The sequence below is a fragment of the Saimiri boliviensis genome, chromosome 10 (assembly GCF_048565385.1).
Source record: "Saimiri boliviensis isolate mSaiBol1 chromosome 10, mSaiBol1.pri, whole genome shotgun sequence".
Classification (NCBI taxonomy): Eukaryota; Metazoa; Chordata; class Mammalia; order Primates; family Cebidae; genus Saimiri; species Saimiri boliviensis.
In genome coordinates this window covers 57,971,590-57,995,389 of record NC_133458.1, presented here as the reverse complement: position 1 = coordinate 57,995,389, position 23,800 = coordinate 57,971,590, and positions in this window count along the sequence as shown.

The following is a 23,800-nucleotide window of genomic DNA, read 5'->3' as shown; positions in this document are numbered from 1 at the left end:
TCCAGGGGCTGAAGGAACAGCCAGGGTTAGGAGATGAGAGGATGCTTGGATAGTAGGAGGCAAAATAAATGGGGAAAAAAGAAATACTAGTACGGTCAGGGTAGGAACCATTTTATGCAAATGAAGAAACAGTGACACCTATAAGTAACATGCCCAAGATCATATAGCTAGAAAATGGCAAAGCCAGGATCTGACTCCAGATGCTTCTGACACCAAAGCCAGTGCTCTTAAATGTACAGTAAACTGCCTTTAGTTCAGTTTAAATGGCATGAAGGAAAAAAATATTTACCAAGTACTTTCTGTCCGTCTAACATATTATAAGAAATCATAAAGAAGTCATGAAATAAATACATATGAAAATAAATCTAAAATAAACATTGTCTAGAAAGTAAATTTATAGGAGGTCTAACATATTAAAATCATCTTACATCACTTAGTGTTAGGGATATGGTCATGGTGAAGGTGGATTGAACTTTAAAGGATTTGAGTCATTAAATAAATGGGTAAAGTCACATGAATGCATGTGAAATATAAGATCTCCATTCTTTCAAAATGAAAAATGCAAGTTGTAGAATAATATTTTTAGTAATATCATTTACTGAAGAAAGACATTGTAAGGCACAGAAGCCAGTTAGTCTGGATCACTTGAAAGAGTCAGAAGTATTTACTTCTACCTTAGGCAGGGTGAAGGTAGAGCTTTTTACTTTTTATATTTTATACTTTTGTATTGTTCATTTTTTAAATAACTAATATTTCAAATAGTTTTAAATAACATTTTATATATTATGTTTTAAAGTCCAAAGTTAGTATGCATTACTTACAATTAAAAAACAATTTTCAGTTTGCAAAAAAAAGTCATTGGCTTGTGTGTTTGTTTATTAGTGGTTTATAAAAAATGTATGGTATCTCATTTCTTTCTTATGGCTCTATAATAGGTTTTACAAAAGGATGAGCAATGACCTAACTGTTTTCTTATCTTCTTTCAATTTAACCCTTTTCAACTTCATTCTGTAAGTCTTTCATTAAATATTTATCATTCCTAAATCTGCAAAGTCTAAATGTCGTTGAAAGTCAGGGAAACATTTAGGTTACACCCAAGAGGCATTAAAACAATTATTTACAGCTTTTCTTTCACAAGACCTCAGATGCAGCAAAGCAAAACAAGCCTGTTCTTCTCATAGGAAAGTCTGCTTTTTGTAACATCTACATTTGTCTTTCTTAGGCTAAACCAAATTTAGAACAATGAAGGCATACTATCTCTATGAAGACAAAAGCTCTCTAAGCCCATTGGTCAAGTTTGCAAAATCTCAGATTCGTCAGATCTCTCCAGGTTCACTGAAGAAGCTCAGTTTCCTAGGATTTCTCAAACAACCTTGCACACTGTGTTCCTGGAAACTGTGAGTATGCCCTTCTTTCACTGTAAGAAAAGATTGCTCAATTCCTAGCTGGTTATGATGAGACATGTAGCTCAAGCAACTGTGTCAGCAAGGGTTCAGAATTGCTATCGACCAAGTAACTCCTGTATGCCTCTCATATTTCCTCTTTCCGATGAGGACTGTTCGGTGCAGTTTTGCTATGCCTACCCCACCACTGCAGATTGAGTATATAGGGACCAGATAATCAGGTTTCATCAGTTCATAGGTCAGAAGACTCTGGATACAAAACACAATTGACACTATTCTAGAAGATAAGACCCTTGAATTTGAGCTGATGCTTTAGAGGGAGGAGACTCTAGGGCCTTCGGATGGATGAGTTTATTTTTGTGTGTGTGAGGATATATCATTATTTGAAGACAAAGGGCAGACTCTGATGGTCAGCCTCATGGTCGGAAGTTTCTGGTTCCAGCCAAGCCTTCCCAGATCTGTGTTCTATACCAACATCTCACTGTAACCCCATGAGAGACCCAAGGCAGTATGACCCAACTGAGATGCTCTTGAATTTCTGACAAAAACCATGAGAGATAATAAATAATTATCACTGTTTTAGGATAAGAATCGGCAAAACTTCATGTAACAGCCAGATGATAAAAATTTTAGGCTTTTCAGGACATATAGTCTCTATAGCAAATATGCAACTTTGCTATTTTAGCATGATATTAGCCTTAATAGTTAAGTGAGCATAGATTTGTTATAATAAAAACTTCCATTTTGTATAAATTTTACATATTAGGAAATATTATACTTACTTTGATTGTTTTCAACCACTGAAAAATGTAGGTAGCCTTTTTCGCTCGCATGCTGTAAAAAATAAATAAATAAACTGGATTACGCACGTAGGACACAGTTTGCTGATCTTTTAAGCTACGAAGTTTTGGGATGATTCACTGTATAGCAACACATAATGTATAGAAGAGCCATTGGCAGGGTGCAGCGGCTAATGCCTGTAGTTTCAGTGCTTTGGAAGGCTGAGGTGGAAAGATTTCTTAAGGCCAGAAGTTTGAAAACAGCTTGGGGAACATAGCGAGACCCTATCTCTGCCAATAATAATGATAATAATAATAATAAAATAAAATAAATTAAATTAGGTGGGCACCAGTAATTTTAGCTACTCAGGTAGCTGAGCTGGGAGGATTGCTTGAGCCCAGGAGACGTGTAGCTGCCCTCCAGCCTGGACAACAGAGTGAGACCTTTTCTTTTCTTTTTTTCAAAAAAAAAAAAAAGAAAAGAAAAGAAAAGAAAAGAAAAAAAGGAAGAAGGGCCATTGAATATCCTAAATAAGAAAAACCCCAGGCAGCAAAAAGAGCAAAAACTAAGTCCCTGAAATGAGATAGGTACCTGTGAGGGCCTGAACAGAAGAGTGCAGAGCAAAACAAAAGACGCCTCTACTCCAGATAGTTCCTCCCGTCACTGCATCCGGCTTCACCCCTGCAGTTCTTACACGGCCTCACGCCACCTCCTGTCCCTGTTCCCTCCCTTACTCCTGCCCTGAACTGAAACGACTCTTCAGGTTCTCTCGGTCTAAGAAACCCAATATTCTTTCCTTCATAATGTGGCTTTCAAAATGTGAATTCGAATGATTGTTTTTGTAATTTGTATTTTCAATTTATCAGTTTCTAATACAAAACTCTGACATTCTGGTGTCTCACTCTCTCTGCCGTAGGAAGCACTAGGGTAATGAAGGTACCTTAAGGTTAGGACGGTCGGGCGGCGCCTCGCCTCGCGCCGCCGCGCCTCGCCTCGCGCCGCCGCGCCTCGCCTCGCGCCGCCGCGCCTCGCCTCGCGCCGCCGCGCCTCGCCTCGCGCCGCCGCGCCTCGCCTCGCGCCGCCGCGCCTCGCCTCGCGCCGCCGCGCCTCGCCTCGCGCCGCCGCGCCTCGCCTCGCGCCGCCGCGCCTCGCCTCGCGCCGCCGCGCCTCGCCTCGCGCCGCCGCAGTTCTTTTTTTCCGAGGCGGAGTTGCCCTCTGTGGCCAGGCTGGAGCCCGTGGCGTGGCCTCCGCGCACTGCGACCTGCGGCTCCCAGGTTCGGGCAGTCTCCTACCTCAGCCTCCCGAGTAGCTGGGACGACAGGTGCCCGCCACCACGCCTGGCTGACTTTTTGTATTCGTAGTGGAGACGGGGTTTCACCGTGTTAGCCAAGATGGTCTCTGTCTCCTGCCCTCGTGATCCGCCGGCCTCGGCCTCCCAAAGTGCTGGAAATGCCGGCGTGAGCCACCGCGCCCGGCCTTCTCGTCTCCTGCTCCTGCCGCTGAGTCCTGCTTCCAGAAGCCCCGAGGTAAGGCGCTCGGCTCACTGCCGTAGTAAGACGGCCCCTGAAGGCCTCTCTAAGGGGTGGTAGTGCCGCAGATCTTCTCCCCGCAGCCGGACCGTCCCGAGCTGTTCCTGCGGACTTGGAAAGGCGCCAGGGGGTGCTGTGTGGGAACGTGATTCGCCCAACATTCATGTGATGGTCGTGGGTAGAGGGCACTTGGTTTACATTAAGGCCTTTAGAAAAGAGATTTCCCAGGGTTCGGTCCTCTGGCCCTAATGTCTCTGCCGTGTAAAGACGTCGAATTTCCCCTTTACACAGCACGCAGCAACAAGGCATTGTCTTACAAGCACAGAAAAGGCCTTAACAGAAAGCCAGACCTGCAGGTACTTTGCTCCTGGGCTTCGAAGCCTCCAGAACTGTGCGGGGGGTGGCGGGGGCGGGCAGGGAGAAAAATTCTGGTTTAATTTTAGAGTCTCGTTTTGTTCTTTTTTTAAACCAGTGTTACAATCAACTACACTTGTGCAGACAGCTTTACCTTTACAGCACGACCGCAGGGCCAATGAGTATGATCAGAAAACGTTCCAGTAGCAGTGCTTTGGTATGATCAGAACTGGCGCTCCGTTACAGCCATCTAGGTTCGAATCTTGAAAGCCCCGGCAAGGATTTCAACACCTTCCCGTAAAGTGAGGCTCCTCTGGTATCTTACTTGCCTTCCAGTGTTATCAGCTGGGACCAATCTGTTTACAATAGAAATTAAGTAATGAATTAGAAATTTAAAGGGAAAAGGTGGTAATCCTCAGCCTTTTTTTCCTGCAGTCTTCTTAGCCTCCATAAGAATTTCTTACTAGTTTTCTAGTATTCTTAAAAAATGTTCCAAACCAATGGATGTGGGAAATAGGTAACAAGACTACATGTGTGTACATACTTTGAGACCCAGATGTTGGCATTGCTAAAAACAATCTAATAACATTAAAATCTATCCTATTACCAGATTCTTCCAGGGTAACAGAACATTCCTTACCTTAAAATTGCATAATTGAAAAAGCCACTAAAGCTTTTCTTCTTAAAATAAATTAAGTTCTGTACTAACATAACTTCTAGAAAATCCTCCGGAAATAGATTCAGCTAGGGGCTACTAATTGCTTATCTGCTTACCCACAGTACATTTTAGAAACCAAGTAGTAATTTATTTGTTAAATTCATTAATTTAACAAATATTTGTGGAGCACTTAATATTTGACAGACACTGCATAAAGTAGTTACAAAATGCAACACAATTTAAAAGTGAGACAAAGGTAATGGATTTCTTTCTTTCTGATACTAATATAGTATCATGGGCTTGTTCGACGAAACATATGTAATTCAAACAATGAGGAAAGTTCATCTTAAAACTCTGCATTTAGAGAGACTAAAAGACTAATTAGATTAGAGGAATTACAAAGCCCTATAAAATAAGAAGCTGTCTGCACTGGTCAGAATTTGTTTCTGCCTTAGTGGTTTTATAACTTATTTCTAGAAAGAAAGAATAAAAGCAGTGTTGCCAAGTTAATTCACATTCACCTACTTTCTCACTCACTCACTTACTGCTTGTGTAACTACTTTTGGAAATAGCAACCCATTGATGAACAACTAAAGAATTTACGTTAAAAATATCTCTTTACGTACAAATATTTTAAATAATGACTTAATCATTCTATATTGGAAGATTTACTGTCCATAAAGCAAGCATTCAAATCAAGAATTACAAATGTTTTGCCATTGAAATAAGTGATTCCACAATGACTATATAAATAAGTGGCTGAGTTTACTGAGTTATTATAAATTTATGCATGGGGTTTTGGAAATTTTAATAATAATGTGATCACTCCTGATACATAGGTCAATTTTAAAGCATTCTTGGTGTTTTTTGTTTGTTTGTTTGTTTTGTCTTTTAGCAGTGAGATCTCTCTTTGTGCCCAGGCTGCAGTACAGTGACATGATCATAGCTCACTGCAGCCTCAACCTCCTGGGCTCAAACAGTCCTCCCCCATAAGCCTCTCTGGTCTCTGGAATAAGTCCCCAGTCACTGTGGCCAACTTTGATGCTTTCAATTTCCATCTCTCTATATTTTGGCATGACCTTATAAGTAATAGTAGATCACAATTCAAAAAGATACCAACGAAAATGCTTTAGGGAGCCACCTATTGCACCTGTTGTATAATTCAGATAAATCTTAATCATTCTTCATTCTTGAAGTTAAAAAAAACAAAAAACAAAAAAACATTAGAATGAGAATTAGCAAATCGTTTTGTAGATACTTTTCTGATACTAAAGAAGTGGCCTTGAGCAAATCACACACTCTTGGTGTATATTATCATTAGTGAAATGTACTATATGTATTCACCAGAACTCGCCATGACCACCTTTCTCACTCTTGGATTCTTTGCCTTTAGCATAAAAGAAAAAGCCCCATCATAATTTTGATCAGGACGTTGGTTGCTGTTATGTGGTTGCATATGTTATTTATTAAACTTTGCAAAAGTGACAGCCTGTATTGTGTAGCAGGGTCAAAAATACGGAAACAAAAGATTTTTCTTATTCATTACTAAAACCATTTTAAAATTCCAAAGTTTTTACAAGATATTTTTGAAAATCTGAACAAACTATAGAAATAAGTTGACAATGTGCCTGTGGTCTTAATGTAAGACAAAAGTTAAACTCTCACCTGTACAGTAGTGAATGGGAGCTCAGAGAAATGACTGACTTTATGTTTTGGGTATTCAACATTCTTGTAAGAAGTGAGTATCTATTTCTAGGGATCATGATTCAGATACTATGTGTCTAGAATGGCATGTAGAGTTTGGAAAAGGAACTTATCAGCAATATTGTAATAGAAAATGAAAGACTGCCTACTAGCTGCACTGCTTTCAAAACTTGGTTTAGTGAGTGATGAAAAGTAGCTCCCCAGTTGCATTGTGAAAAAATAATAAGAAATTAACATTGTTATAGGCATGCAAATTAGAACCTGCCCCAAAGCCCAGATATGAACAGACTTAGACCAAAGGCAATAGAAATACCATTCATTAATTTCCTCACTTTTCTCAAGTCTTGGCTCAGATGTCATGCCCTGAATGAGTCTTCCTCTTTCTCTTTTGAAAATAACCCTCTCTTATATCCCTTTCTTTCACTTTATGTACCATTGCCAAACTATTATTTGCTTATTTGATTACAATTGCTCTGCTTCATCAGAATAAAATTTATATGCGAGAAGGACTAGTCTGTCTAGTTTACTGCACTGTTATGAACAACTGGAACATTTTTGGCACACGACAGATGCTTGATAAATACCTAAAAAATAAAAAGCAGTAATCCTTTTAATTCCAAAATCAGAAACATGTGAGTTGTTTCAGACTTCTCAACTTCTCTTTAGCCAATGTGCACGTCAAATCTATAACTGTTTATTCTCTCAACTGAACAATGCCTCCCTTATTTTGTCACCCTCTCAATTCCTACTTTTACAATCTTGGCTCAGAATTCTCTTCTGAAATAACAAAATTTTGCTGCAGCCATTTAGCAGTCAATGTGGTAATACCAAAATATGAGGACATTGATTTGTTATTGTATTAAAATCACCAAATAAGCTCTGCGGCAGAACCCCTAGTCCCTATTCCTTCTGGGACCCCTAGCTTTCTCATCTCTGTCTCCTCACTCTTTGGTGCTCTTTTGTACTTCGTATTAAAGCAAAAGCAAATTCCATGATATGAAATCAGTACTAATCAAATGTATGTAAATTTACCATTCTCTTTAAAACCAGTATTTTTTTTTTTCTCACCTCCAAACTTCTGAGGTGGCTAGTCCTTGATACCTTTGGTATCATCCAGAATGCATTCACAGGACTCAATCATGAAATTTTTAAATACTTCAATAGTCAGAATTCACTATTCTATTTTTAATGACTAAATCATATGTTTTTTCTTTTGTTTCTTTTTTTTTTTTCTGATCAGTGTAAATCATTGTTTTTTCCTAACTTGACAAGTGGAAGATGGAAACAAAAGGCTTTGACTATGCTCTTGTGATCTCAATCATTTGTTTGAGACTAGTTTATTTCTGTGTTTCAGTTGTTCAGAATTGTATTTCTAAAGACCTAAAACATGTGATTTGGTAACAAAAACCAGGCTTTAGTATGTTTTATTTTGATATGGAAACATAGTTATTAAATAAACGGGGTGAGTTTGAGGGTTGTCAGATGTATACAAACTGTGGTCATAAAAACCATTACTAACAAATGAGCAGATAGGAAAGGGGCTTGGGTTAAGGTTTTTATCTATGCATATGTGTAAGTCTGCATCTAGAAAGAGTGATATAAAATCTAACTCATATCCACATATGTGCACACACACACACACAGACACACACACACACACGTAATCCAAATGCCCCTAGCTTCAAATATACTGTGTCAAGAATGCCCTCATCAAAACGTCACTTATCAACCTCTTCTTGAGCAGGGAGCTTTAGAGTAACTTCTAATTTACCTCTATTTTTGTAAAGATCACTCCTGTGAAACCAATCCCTTCCCTACGCGAGTGATATAGCTAAAATGAAAATCTGAAAATGTTGCTTTCTGTTGAAAACCTTTTAGTAGCTCTGCACAGTCTACTGTAAAAAGCAGAAATATTTACCACATGTCGGAGTCTGCCATTACTAAGTCTATATTTTACCCTCTAGCTTTGTCTCCTACTGTTTCTCTAGTCAGTTGGTCTAGCCATAAGTAAAAGTTTCCTCTATTTCCTGAATTGACCATGCTGTTTTATGCTTTCAAACCTGTGATTGAGTCAGCTTACTGTTTGTAGATGTAGAAGGCTGAACAATAAAAAATCCAAGCTTTTGCAGAAAGAGGGACTATTTAATAGGTAATACAATGGTATCCATATTTCTTTGCATTTGGGGATCTGTTTTCAGCCTAGTACCTGGAAATTGATGTTTTTATCTCAGAAGCCAGAAATAGCAGTTCTCTTCCAACTCTAGCCAAGAATAAAGCAGACAGAAAAAGGAGTCAGCTAGCAGACAATGTTCAAAGGAGACATAAAGTTACAGGTCCATATGAAAAAAAAAACCGTTTCTAGGATAATGAATAGTGTGTGACAGCATTTAACAGAATGCACTGGAGGAAAACATGTTTTAAACGCGTTAGATAATGTCTCTGTACCTAAAATCCACATATTTATTAGCATTCCACAAGAAGAACAAGAGGTTTCTAAACTTAGGGATAAAGTTTCTAATGTGACAAATGGACCAGTCCAAGACAGAGCCAACTGGACCAAGAAAGGACTGAGAATCTATTAAATGGCACAGGAGCATGGTAAGAATGCAGGGTGAGAAATTAGTAGTAGAAGATAAAATGGAAGGTCTTATAGTTGGACTTAGCAATTGGTTTTCATTAATTTTAGTAGAGAAAAAATTGAAGGTCATTATATACTATTTCTAGATTTTGAATATAATTGTTTTAGTAAGCTATCTTATAGCCATAAATAATTCATATTCTTCATTAGTGGGATATTATTTTTCCATTAGTTTTATTGTTGTTATTGTTGCTAGTCTTCAGAGTTTCTTAAAGAATTAACTCCTTGTCTGCTCCAGATGTTGTTCTATTAATTATTCTAGTACTCCGAGTCATAAATGTAGACATGAAAATCCCTCTTATAAAATGTGGCTTTAGCAAACATGAATACATTCTTATTTATTCATGTTACTTGGCTCTTCTAGGACTCTTGTTCTTTTTTGCTTGATTGATATTCCTTCTTTTAAACAATATCAAGCAGCATTTCCTCTTTGAAGTTTTATCTGACCATTACCCATCAAACCTCTTTTCCAGAGTGTGCTACAACTATACATTCAGAGCACAGTACTTAATTCAAAGTACTGCTGTCTTGTACTTTATGTAATTTCTTTCATTAGATGAAGCACATTGAAGTCAAGGATGAGGTAGTTATTTCTTCACCTCCATCTCTCAAAGCACAGTGATTTATTGCAGTAAGCATACAAAATACAAATATATAAAAGATGGCTGGAAGGAAGAAAGAAAGGAAAGAAAGAAGGGAAAAGAAGAAGGAAAACTGAAAAAGAGAAGAGAGGAGAAAGATGAAAGGATATTAAATATTTCAAGTCATAACCTCCCTCAAAAGTTTTCTTTTTAATTGCCATAGAAAAAAATTACTACAATAGTGAAAATAAAAGTTAAAAATGGAAATCCAATAATTTCTAATTCAAGCCAAATTCTTTTTCTCCAAATCAAACAATATACAGTGGAATTACTTTCTTGTTTAATTTTATTTTATTAGTTGCAAATTCTATGACCTGTGCATATAAAGTATCTGCAAACTTTAAGTGATTAGATTAGTATGCTTTAATATGTATTGTACCATGTCAAGTGCTTTTTAAAACACCTGGTAACTAAGAGTAAAAACAAGCCATTGTCTTCATAGTATCTTTGTAAGTCCTATTAACTTACGTAATATCTTTGTAAGTTAAATTAACTTTGTGTAAGTCCTATTAACCAAGAAAGTAGATAATATATACATCAGTTTTCTTTATGGTTCCTTTTTAAGTTTTACTGTATTCACATATAAAACAGATTAATATATTTTTCGTAAAGAAATTGTTACCCCTAATAAGAATCATGTGTTTATTGCTTTCTATGGAGGCTCTTTAAAATGTAATTTTCTCCATTCTGTTACCCTAAAGATGTGTTGTCACTGGTATAAATCCGTTTTGCTTTCTTATAAATTTAAAATGTAGAAAGTCATATTTGACCATTTAAATTATTAATAGAAGGCATGAAGTTCACTCTTTTAAGAAAAGAGTGTATGTCACTTAAGTGATTTATTAGAACCATGGTAAGACTCATCATTGTATTTTCAATCCAAAGTTAAAATTACAGAAAGCATTTTGGAAGGAGAGAATACACAACAGCAACATATGTTTTACCAAGACTGTTTCTTCTAATGCATAGATTTTAGAATCAAAAGCCGTGTCTAGATGCATTTAACCAGATACCTGCATAGTCCTCTTTGATAGTTTGCTAGTGACCGTATTAATTATTTATGTGGTTTTGCTTAAAAAATCTATTGGATGGACCATAGTATAAATGTTCCTCAATTTTTATACCCAATCTTTGATCATTATAATGTAAGCTCTTCTGTCCAATACATCCACTGGGGCCATTAATGTGGCCCAGTGATTTCCCAAAATAAATTGCAGCATCATTTGTATCTAGCACACATAGCACTGCAAAACCTGGGGAAAAAAGTCTTTTAAAAAATCAGTTTAAAAGTACATTAATTAAAAATTAATTTAATATGGGAAAGTTTTATCAAACTAATAGTAAGAACTACACTGTAAAAATTTAAAGAAACATACTATCATGTTAGTGAGAGGCAAGATAAAAGTATATTAAAAGTCCTGAAAGTTTGCAGTATTTTGTACACATGTAATTTAAATACTTTTTTCCTCATTTTTAAAAGGAGGAAATAAACTGCTTAAAGTAATTAAGTACTCAAAGTAAGAGATAGAAATTATGAGAAAGATAGAATTCATTTTGAGACACAATTGACTTAAAAAATGCCATTGTTTTATTATTATACTTTAAGATCTGGGATACATATGTGGAACATGCAGGTTTGTTACATAGGTATACACATGCCATGGTGGTTTGCCTCACCCATCAACCTATCATCTACATTAAGCATTTTTCCTGATGCTATCCCTCCCCTAACTCCCGACCCCTGGACAGGCCCTAGTGTGTGATGTTCCTCTCCTTGTGTCCATGTGTTCTCATTGTTCATTTCCTGCTTATGAGTGAGAACGTGCATTGTTTGGTTTTCTGTTCCTGTGTTAGTTTGCTGAGAATGATGATGTCCAGATTCATCCATGTCCCTGCAAAGGACATGAACTTATCCATTGTTATGGCTGCATAGTATTCCATGGTGTATATGTGCCACATTTTCTTTATCCAGTCTATCACTGATGGGCATTTGGGTTGGTTCCAAGTCTTTGTTATTATCAATGGTGCTGCAGTGAACATATGTCTGCTTAATACCTTTATAGTAGAATAATATATAATCCTTTGGGTATATACCCAGTAATGGGATTGCTGAGTCAAATGGTATTTCTATTTTTAGATCCTTGAGGAATCACCAAACTGATTTCTACAATGGTTGAACTAGTTTGCACTCCCACCAACAGTGTAAAGGGTTTCTATTTTTCCACATTCTCTCCAGCATCTATTGTTTCCTAACTTTTTTTGAGATGGGATGATTATCTTCAATTATTCTTGCATCCCCAATGCAATAAAAAAGGTAACCTTATAAGAGGAAGGCAGCAAGGTCAGAGTCAGAGAAGGAGGTGTGATGATGGAAGCACAGGTCAGAGAAGAGAACATTTTTAGGATGGTTCACGTGTCTGTTTTAAAATGGAGGAAGGGGCCACCAGCCAAGAAATGTAAGTAGACTCTAGAAGCTAGAAAAGGCAAGGAACCGATTCTCCTCTAGAGGATCCAGAAAGAATGCTACTCTGCCAGCAACCTGATTTTAGCTGGATTTTCAGAATTCTGGACTCCATAACTATAAGAAAACACATTTATGTTGCAAAAATGTGATAAATCTTTTAATTCACCAAGTTGGTGGTAATGTTTACAGTAATAGTAAGAAACTGGCAGAAAGCATTTGAAATTCACACAAAGGCCTGATTCTATTAAGTGTTTATATAAGCACTAAAGTTATTAAAACAATAAATTAATATGTGAACAGCACTGCTTGATTACTATAGCTTTAGAAAATGTTTATTAAGGACATACAATATATGTCAGGATTTACTAAGGTTATAGAAGTCAGTGTCTGGTCTTTATATATTCTAATTGTTGTAATATGTAAGCTCTTGCAATGTAAGTATTATGTGTTGACTTGGTAAGGTTATGGGGCTTAGTTATTTAGATCAAATACTAATCTGGATGTTCCTGGGAAGGTATTTTGTAGATGTGGCTAGGATCTACAGTCAGTTGACTTAAGTAAGAGAGGTTACTCTTAATAATGTGGGTAGAACCTCATCTAAGCAGTTGAAGGTTTTGAGAGCAAAAACAGGTTTTCTAGAGAAGAAATTTTGCCTTAAGACTGTAGTGCTAATTCCTGCCTGAGTATTCAGCCTCATCCCTTTTTTTTTTTCTGAATTTCAGACTTGTCAGGCCTTGTAATGTTAAAATAAAGAATTGTTTTCCTTATCTCTCCCTGCCACGTATCTCTCACTGAAATATTTCAAAAAGTTTCAGTGTAAAATCGAACTCTTTCAGATAATACTGAAAGAATAGTCAAATTAAAAAGTCAGCACAATTCTCATTAAAATGCCTTGCTAGTATTTTATATCCTGCCTGATTTTTCTTCTTATACTCTCTAATTTCATAAAAAATAATCAGCTTCCACTTGACACTTGATGAAACACCTGATACAAACCTGACATCGATTTATGAATTGAATGGTGTGAGATGACTAGCCACTTATTTAACTAATAAAATATATTGCTATGTGCATCAAAGACTTAATAAAGTGTTAATATTTTATCATTTCTAGAAAGTTAGCTAAATAAAACATTTCTAGGTGAAAATTACCCAGGCATGGTGGCATCATGCGCATGTAGTCCCAGCTACTCAGGAGACATAGGTGGGAGAATAGCTTGAGCCTGGAAGGCTGCAGTGAGCCGAGATCTTGCAATTGCACTCCAGTATCGGTGACACAGCCAGACCCTTTCTCAAAAAAGAATTTTAAAAAAAACCAAAACAGCAACAAAAAAGAAAACAATTACATTTTTGTGTATTTATCTAGAAGACTGTTTATCAAATTATTATGCACACGTCTTAATATCCAACAACAGGGGGTTCATTAAATAAAGGTACAGCTATAAAACAAGTTTAGAGTAAAATACCTTATGATGTGGGTATATGTTTATAATATAGTACTAAGGAGCAAAAGTATATAAGTAAATATATGTTTTTTCAAAAAAATTTTAAGAAAATTAATACATTTTATACACAATTAAAAATAATAGTGAAAGAATTACATCCAAAATGCTAACCTTATACATCTCTAAATGGTAGCATAGTGGGAGTGTGTTGTTGTACTTTTGACTAGTAATGAGCTTTTTAAGTAAAATAAGTAACAATTTTAAACTAAAAATAATTATCCAACTATGATAATGAATTTGTTATTTTGAGATGAATTTTTATACTTCCTAATTATTTTCAGAGAAGACTATAGAAACCTCTTTAATATCTTATAATAGTTACAAATTTTTCTGGGAAAATGCCTTCATAAACTAACCAATAGTACTTAAAATAATTTGAATAACTTAAAGCTCTTTAAGCTATGTGTGGTAGTTTTGTTTTTCTTGGATACTCCCTCGCACTCTCCTTATCTTGGCCCCCTATTGCATTGCTCATAACAGATGGTTCAGGAATGCACCTGACACAGTCTGGATCAATCCCTGGATCACATTCTATGTAGAGCTAATATTTAATATGAGCACACCTGTGTATTTTTCTTTTTTTACTTACTATTAACCTTGAACAATGTTAAACATTGCTGACAGAATATTTTAGGATGATGAAGATGTGTGTAAATTACAAGACAAGCAAGACAGCAAGATGGCAAAAGTGGAGATGAGAGACAGAGAACAGAAAATACAGAAAAATTCAAGCCTACAGTTCCACTCTCTGTGGCTTCTGTTGACCACTATGAATTTGGACATTATCTGTCCAGTAAATTTCTTTCTCGAAGTTGTAAGGGCTATGGCAGATTAAAATATACATAAAATTTTTAAATAAGATCTAGCCTATAATACTTATTAACCAAAATAATATATAATCATTGAAAACTATCTATTAAAGAGAGAAAAGAACATAACTGCTTGATTATATAGCAGAAACAAACTTATCCCCCATTTTTTCTACTGAATTGGAAACTGAGAACTGGCAAAGAAAATACATATGAACAATATGTAGTTAACGTAGCAAATTCACAGAAAATGCTTCCTCAAAGTACTTTGAACTGAAGGTGATTGGGAGGGCTTCAGCAACAAGAAGTTCACTTTAAGCTTCTCCTGCTTTTCACTGTCCTGGCTCAAAAGGAATTATCTGTCCTACTTCATCTGAAAGTAGCTCATAAGAACTTCATCTCAAAGGGGTACTGCTTTATACTCATAGGACATGTAAAGTTAACACAGAGGCCTTGCTGAGTGCCTCTCCACCAATTTATTACCATTAGATCATACCCCTTTTGTCCCATCATATTTCTACGTGATTTCACTGAACCTAAGCACAAAAAAACCACCTCAGTTTTCCCTGGGTGTTTGGTCTTCATTTCTAATGGCTTTTGTTCTCCATAAAACTTTGATTAATAAACTTATTATATATTTTTTCTTGTTAATCTGTCTTTTGTTATATGGGTGCCAGCCACAGACCTTAGGATGCATGAGGAAAAAGCATATTTTTTTCTTTCTTTTTTTTTTTTTAAAAAAAAGATGGGGTTTCACCGTGTTGGTCAGGCTGGTCTTGAACTCCCAACCTCAGGTGATCCACCCACCTTGGCCTCCAAAGAGCTTGGATTAGAGGCGTGAGCTACCACGCCCAGCCCATTTTTTTCTTTCGTACATCATTCCAATGGCTAACAAAATAACCGCAATTTCTTTTGTGGCCCAAAATATCAGTCATTGGTTCTAGCAAGATACTGAAATCCAGTTAAAAAAAAAAACTGAATTCAAACGTAAAATATTACAGTTGAAATACACCATTTAAAATTTTGAATGTACAACAAAGGCCATAAATAAAATTATTTTCTAGGATTTAAAAATTAACTCTGAAGTAATATACGTTGGTTGACATAATTTGCTAATGAATAAGCAAAAATTAGAGTACTTTTTTGGTTTAATTAACAACAGCTGCTGTAAATCTGTGTTTTTTCACTAAAACTCACAGTTTCTAATGTGGTAAAAGAAAAAAGGCATAAACTAGTTCCAAATCATGTACAAGTAAGATTATATTCTATTGTGCTAAGTCCTCACATGAATATTGTCAATAAATGATAAAATACATATCCTGGGGTTTTACTGAGCATTTCCAAAGAAGAATATTGTTAAAATCACAAATTATCAGGATAGATGTTCTGGAAAGGCATTACTTTATTCTGAAAAACCAAAGTCTAAAAGCTCAAGACTCAGGAAGAAAGTAAGAAATACGAAATGGTGAGCAAACCAAGTCAAATTAGTGTGGTGTGAAGACAATGTCCAAAGACATCATATTGCAAATTGATCTAATCTCATTATAATGGCTTTTTCTGGGTAGTCTAAGATCCATGGCCACTTTGTAATGAGACACTGTATTTAATTCAAGGAACTATCAGCATGCACAGACACCTTTCTTTTTTGGTTTAATTTAGAAATTGTGGCTCATAAATATGTCAGTCATATTTCTGAAGCCTCATGAATATATTTATAAGCAAAATTTATTAAATGCCTGAAAATATAGCCACCCAAATACATATATCTACAAAACATTTCATCATAGAACTAGATCAAGGTCTGCGTAATAAATAACAGGTTGAATGAGTTAAGAGTGAGCTTCATTTAACTTAGCATCTGGTCTAGGGGCTAAAATGCAAGAGGTCTTTATTTAAACAGAGAGTTTGGCAATGTTAAGTGTATATGGGGCAAGAGGATACGCATATGCACAATGATCTGCTTAGCATTAAGTGTTAATATGAAACTAAGACAAACCTGTTATCATGGATCTCCATTTTCTGGGAAAAATAACATCCCATGTAGCTTTCCTGAAGCAATTGCCTTTGACTGCCATTTTACCTGTAGTCACCTTGACCAACTGTACCTCATACTTTACCCTCAAATTCAACTGCACTCTTAAATTTCCTAAATTTCCTTTCTTGGGGCTTTTGTAAATAGTTTCAGTAAGCATGTCTTGGAAATGATAAGCACTATGTATTTTATCTTTTTTGATGCTATCAAACATAATATATATTTTCCAATGTTTATTCTTAAAAATAAATTTGAGTTTTGTATATTGACTCTGTGTCCTGTGAACATTCTAAATTTTATTATTAACAATAGTTTTTTAAAAAAATTTCTTAGGTTTTGCATTGTTATAATTGTTGAATATTTGCACTGGCTGTCACCTACAGTAAAATGACAAATATAAGTGGTCGAAATGACATGTTTTACTTGTTCCAGTCCTTGGGGGCAAGTTTTCAGTTCTTCACTGTCATGTATGATATTAGCTGTGAATTGTCTTCTAATGGTCTTAAACATGTTGAGAAAATTTCCTTCGGTTCCCAGCTTGTAAGAGTTTTTAACATGAATGGGTGTTAACTTTTTAAACACCTTTTCTGTTATTGCTAATAAGATCATATAATTTTTCTGTTATTTTAATGTGTTAAATTGCATTTATTAAATTTCACACATTCAACCACTCTTGGATTCCTAAGATAAATATTACTTGGTAATGTTGCATTTCCCCCTTTTCTTTCTATTTCTAGAATCAATTTCCTAACAGTCTAGGAATTTTTGTGTCTTAATTCATGGAAAATTTTTTTTATAATTACTTTTTCCAATTTTGGTATTAAAATTACCTGAACTCATACAAACAGTTGGAATATGTTGACTGTTTCTCTAGTTTATTAAAACATCCTGATGAAACTGATACTACTTCTTCACTATAGAAATCTGTGATAGACTTCAAAAGTGGAGTCACCTGAGTGTAGGCTTCCTTTTTTTTGTTTGTGTGGAAGGTTTTTAATTTCAAGTTCCTTTTCAGATGTAAGACTTTAAATTGTCTATTTGTCTATTTATTCTTTGTATTTATGTGTGTATTTTAGTAGAGATTGGGTTTTGCCATGTTGGCCGGGCTGTTCTCAAACTCCTGACATCAAGTGATCTTCCTGCCTCAGCCTCTCAAAATGCTGGGATTACAGGTGTGAGCCACTGCACCCTGTCTATTTGTCTATTTATTTTTATATTAGTTTAGTAAATTGTGTTTTCAAGGAAGCATCCCCTAGCTGTCAAACATATTGACATAAAATTGTTCAATAATTTCCTTATTATAATTTTAATTTCTATATTATCTATGGTGATGCTTCTCTTTATTTACTGATGTTGATAACTTTTAATTTCTCTCTTTACTTTTTCACCAGTGGAACTAAATGTTTATCAATTTTATTAATATTTTCAATTAATTGATATTTGATATATTTGTTGTTTTTCTGTTTTCTAATTTATTGACTTTTGCTCATATCTGTACTTAATAACAGTTAATAATGAACTTCTTAAAATAAGTCATTCCCAGTAGTTTTTCAAAAGCTTTGTGAAGTCTCCTCCTGTAAATATATAGTCTACTCTGAAGCAGAATGTTTAAGGGGAACTTTATGTATAATTTTGGAGCTCTATATTTCCACTGCCAGGACTGGACAGGTCAAGACCTTCCCTTCATCTAATTTGAAATTTTTTTTTGTGGCATTTAGTGCTATTTATACTCACTATGCATAGCTTTAAGTACAGCCTACACATTTGGATATATAGTATTCTCATTTACATTTAAAGTATTTAAAAATATTTCCTACTTAATTTTGTTTGACCCCTATGTTATTTGAAATTCTGTTGCCTAATTTTCAAATATTTGTAGATATTCAAAATACCCGTTTTGTTAATAATTTCAAAATGAATCCCATTGTGTTCAGAGGCTGTACCCAAAATGGGATGAGCTAGATGATCTCAAAATATTTAATTTATTTTGATATTTTTGCTATGGCCCAGCACATGGTCTATCTTAGGAAATCTTCAATATACACTTGAAAGAATGAATATTTTCCTGTTTAGGGATGCAGTATCCCGTTAATTTCTAGAAGTTCAAATAGGCTGACAATATTATATAAATCTTCCCTTTCCTTACTAATTTTATGTTTAGTTTCTCCATTCATTACTAAGAAAATAGTATTCTACTCTCCAATGACAGTTACAGATTTCTCTATTTTCCTTTGTAGTTCTGTCAGGTTTTTCTTTATATGTTTTTTTGGGGGGGCAGGGAGAAAGAAAGGAAGGAAGGAAGAAAAGAAGGGAGAAAAGGAGGGAAGGAATAAAAGAATGAAAGAGAGAAAGAGGAAGAGAAAGAGGAAGAGAGAATGGGAGTCTTGCTTTATTGCCAGGCTAGAATGCAATCTAAAAATGGGTGTTAAAAACCTCTTTTATGCCAATAATTGTGCCTAACAATGGAGACAGGAAGGAATAAGGGAGGAAAATAACAAACAAGCAGCCAACCAATATTTCATTTAAACCTGTGAAATGCTATGCAATTACTGATGAATGATTTACTTCCAATTATGTAGTCACTTTTAGAGTAGGTGTGATGTGGTACTGAGAAGAATGAATGTTTTGTGAATTTGGGGTGGAGAGTTCTGTAAATGTTTATTAAGTTTACTTGTTCTGGGTCTGAGTTCAAGTTCTGGATATCCTTGTTAATTTTCTGTCTCATTGATCTGTCTAATATTGACAATGTGATGTTTAAGTCTCCCACTATTATTGTATGGGAGTCTAAGTCTCTTTATAAGTCATTAAGAACTTGTCTTATGTATCTGGGTGCTCCTGTATTGGGTACATTTATATTTAGGATCGTTAGCTCTTCTTGTTGCATTAATCCTTTTACCATTGTGTAATGTCCTTCGTCTCTTTTTATCTTTGTTGCTTTAAAGTCTATTTTATCAGAGGCGAGAATTGCAACTCCTGCTTTTTATTTATTTATTTATTTTGCTATCTATTTGGTTGGCAAATCTTCCTCCATCCCTTTGTTTTGAGTCTTTGTGTATCCTTGTATGTGAGATGGGTCTGCATGCAGCATACTGATAGGTTTTGGCTTTTTATCCAATTTGCCTGTCTGTGTCTTTTGATTGGGGCATTTAGTCAATTTAAGTTTAGGATTAATATTAATATATGTGAGTTTAATACTGCCATTTAATGTTAACTGGCTGTTTTGCCCATTAGTTGACGTAGATTATTCATTATGTTGATGCTCTTTACCTTTTGGTATATTTTTGGAATGTCTGATACTGGTTGTTCCTTTCTATGTGTAGTGCTTCTTTCAGAAGCTTGTACAACAGGCCTGGTGGTGATGAAATCTCTGAGTAGTTGCTTATTCACAAAAGATTTTATTTCCCTTCACTTATGAAGGTTAGTTTGGCTCCATATGAAATTCTGGGTTGAAAGTTCTTTTCTTTAAGGATGTTCAATATTGGCCCCCACTCTGTTCTGGCTTGTAGGGTTTCTGCTGAGAGATCTGCTGTGAGTCTGGTGGGCTTCCCTTTGTGGGTAACCTGACCTTTCTCTCTGGCTGCCCTTAGCATTTTTTATTTCATTTCAACCCTGGTGAATCTGACGATTATGTGCCTTGGGGTTGCTATTCTTGAGGAATATCTCTGTGGTGTTCTCTGTATTACCTGGAGTTGAATACTATCCTGACTTGCTAGGTTGGGAAAGTTTTCCTGAATAATATCCTGAAGAATATTTTCCAGCTTGGATTCATTCTTTTCATCACATTCAGGTACACCTATCAAACATAGATTAGGTCTTTTCACATAGTCCCATGTTACTTGGAGACTTTGCTCATTCCTCTTTTTTCTCTAATCTTGTCTTCTCTTTTTATTTTACTGAGTTGGTCTTCGACCTCTGATAGCCTTGATCTGCTAGGTCAATTCGACTGTTAAAACTTGTTCATACTTCACGAAGTTCTTGTATTGTGTTTTTCAGCTCCGTTAATTCACTTATATTCCTCTCTAAATTGTCTATTCTCGTTAGCATTTCTTCAAACCTTTTTTCAAGGTTCTTAGTTTCTTTGCATTGGGTTACAACATGTTCTTTTAGCTCACAGAAGTTTCTTACTATCCACCTTCTGAAGCCTGATTCTGACAATTCATCACACTCACTCAACATCAGGCCTTGTTCCCTTGCTGATGAGGAGCTGCGATCTTCTGAAAGAGGAGAGGCATTCTGATTTCAGATGTTTTCATCCTTTCTGCACTGGTTTCTTCCCATCTTCGTGGATTTATCCAACTGTCGTCTTTGTAATTGCTGACTTTCAGATTGGGTCTCTGAGTGGACCATCCAGCTTGTTGGTGATGATGTTATTTCTGTTTCTTTGTTTTTCTTTGGTGGACACCCCTCCCCCACAGAGCTGGACCTTCCCGGGTTCAGCTGTGCTTGCTGTGAAAGTCTCAACCATCAACGTTCCCAATTGCTGTTTTTTTGTGGGGTGGGACCAGCTGAGCCCGATCACTTGCCTCCCTGCCTCGGAGCCCCCTTTTTTTTCTTTTCCTAGTTGAACGGTCGATTCTCTCCCAGTTGCCCCAGTCGCCTGCTGAAAAGGCACCGGGATCTATGCAATTTCCCATGTGGCAACCGCACTGGCTGAAACAGCAGCGCTGAGATTCGTGGTGCTTTTCTGCCCGGGGATCTCCCAGTCTGGCTCCCTGCTTCAGTCCTCCTTTCAATCAGCTGAAATGCACTGTGAATTAAGACAGTTGAGGACCAGGGTATATGATATCAACACCTTTCTCTATTCTAGTTGAAGAGGATCCTTTGTGAGTTGGTAAGACCGATGTAACCTAAATAGAATAAAATTTCAATAGGGTCAGGTATTTATACCTCAAGTCATAAGTGTTGGTCAAGTAACTATTAGTAGCTTTCTGTCTAATTGTAAAAATCCTATTTTCTCAGAATCATGTTCTTTGGTAAATTGTATCCTAGTGTTTCACATCATTAATTATGTCTCCTTTAAGTATCCTCCAAAAGAATCTGCTCACTGATGTTTCCTTTATCCCAGGGCCTTCCTGATTTTTCCACAAAGTCGTTTTATCTTTGGACTCATCATTCTAATACCTGTTCTCTCAAGCCTTGATCATTTCATGTGTTTCCTGTTATACATTACCTCATGTAGCCTCTTGGAAATGAAAACCATGTGGGTTTTATTTTCTATTTGACATCATCAAGCCACATTATTGAGATGGAAAGCCTGCGCGTGCGCACGCACACGGAGATTAAATATCACCAGATAAACGGGACATGGATTAATGTTTGATTTAATAATATATTGAAATATTATGTAAACATGTGATGAAATAGTAATAGAAAAACCTATTTGACTCACTGAATGATAAAAGTAGAATATTATTGTTATTTTAATGGAACACTTCATATGTGATCAGCATTTTATACACTATCTTGATATTTTACCTTCATACCCCTATATTCAGAATAGCCATGTATATGCCCACAGGTTTATACTCTTGACCATATTTGAATGTCCCATTAACTAACAGAATTATCTTCATCCTATCTTCCCTTCAGTATATGCTACCATCACTGAATTAGGCCTTTTCCTTACATAAAGAATATTTTAGATTTTTGTTTTCAAAATCAGTTTACATTCTATTCTATATGTCAGAGGGCACTGGCTTTCAATGTCAGTGTTTCTGTTTTGATAGTTTGTTAGAATTTAATTACTCGTGACTTTCTATAGAACTCTGCTTTTTTTTTTCTTTCATGATGAAAATATTGAGTGAATTTATAGCAATAAAATATTATCAGTTGATGTCTTATGACTTGCCAGCTTACTGCTGCTAGCCAATAAGAAGTACTTTCATATGGAGAGTGTGTTTCTGTTTAAGAATTTGAAAGAGTTCTGTATAACTTTGTAAATTACTTCTAGTGAGCTACTGAAATATTGTTTACCCAAAACATAAACAGGTTCCTTTATTAATATAAATAATTGGGAGTATATTCAAGTGTTTTAGGTCTACTTATTAGACGTTTGTCTTATTGTTAAATAAACTTAATTGGGAGCCTTGATGTAGGTTAAAAAAAGTATAAACTCTCAGATTTTTCCTACCTTCTAACATCAAGTACCCCCCTTTGGTATAAAAACAAGCAAAATAATATATCAGAAAATTAAAAATTACATTTTAGACCATCGATGTAATACTATTGATATTTGCCCTGTCTAACAAGTAAAACTTAATTCTAATGTAATATTCCAGGACTTGTAACATATTTCTTTCACAGTGAATGTACTGAATTTCTGAGCTATCACTATTGCTTGGGTGACTGAGTGTTCTTTTGTTTGTGGACTTGGCAGTAGAAGGGCACCTTTGCAATCCAAAATGTTCAACTTCTGAGTCTCCCTGATGACTGCAATGTCCATTATGTCTAACTAACAGTATGCATTGTTAGTTTGAGAGCTAGACCTGCCAACAGATATCAAATATTATTTTGGTAAAAACTGTGGGTTGATTTGTTCAGTCTCTGTAGTAACCTTCTTTTGAATGCCTGCCTGTTCTAAGGATGCTGAGAAAATGAAAACATTACCTTCCATAATCTTTTACAATTAGGATTGTGGAGAAATAGATTACTCCAGTTAGGTGTGTTTTTAACAAGATCTGGAAGTAAGTTAAAAGTATCTGCTGGCCTCCTGAATACATTCTGGTTTTCAGCAGTTCCTTGACTAAATAATATTATGTGGAAATTGCCTAGTACTCAGCCATGATTCTAGCAATGTAGGCTTGCAATTAAATTAAAAGTGCATTTTTCACAAGTAATCATATTTTTAATTTTTGTAAAACTAATGATTTCCTCATGAATGTGTAATTAATACTATTCTGTGGATCCTGTTTTTTCCAAGTAGCAAGATAGGAATTCATCAAAGCTATGGTTTTCATTTTTAACCGAGATTATGGAGTCTATTCTGTACAGGACCAGGCATGAAGCTGGGCCAGCATGCAATAATCATGCTAGTTATATTTAACCTTACTCCTCGGAGATGCTTTCCCAACCTCAATGTCATTAGAAGATGTATTTCCTAAAGATTATAAGATGCATTGGTCAGGGTTCTCCAGAGAAACAGAACTAATAGGATACATGTATATACGAAAAGGCATTATTAGGGATAATTGGCTCACGTGATCACAGAGCGAAGTCCCAGGATAGGCCATCGACAAGCAGAGAAAGAAAGAAGCCAGTAATAGCTCAGTCCAAGTCCAAAAGTCT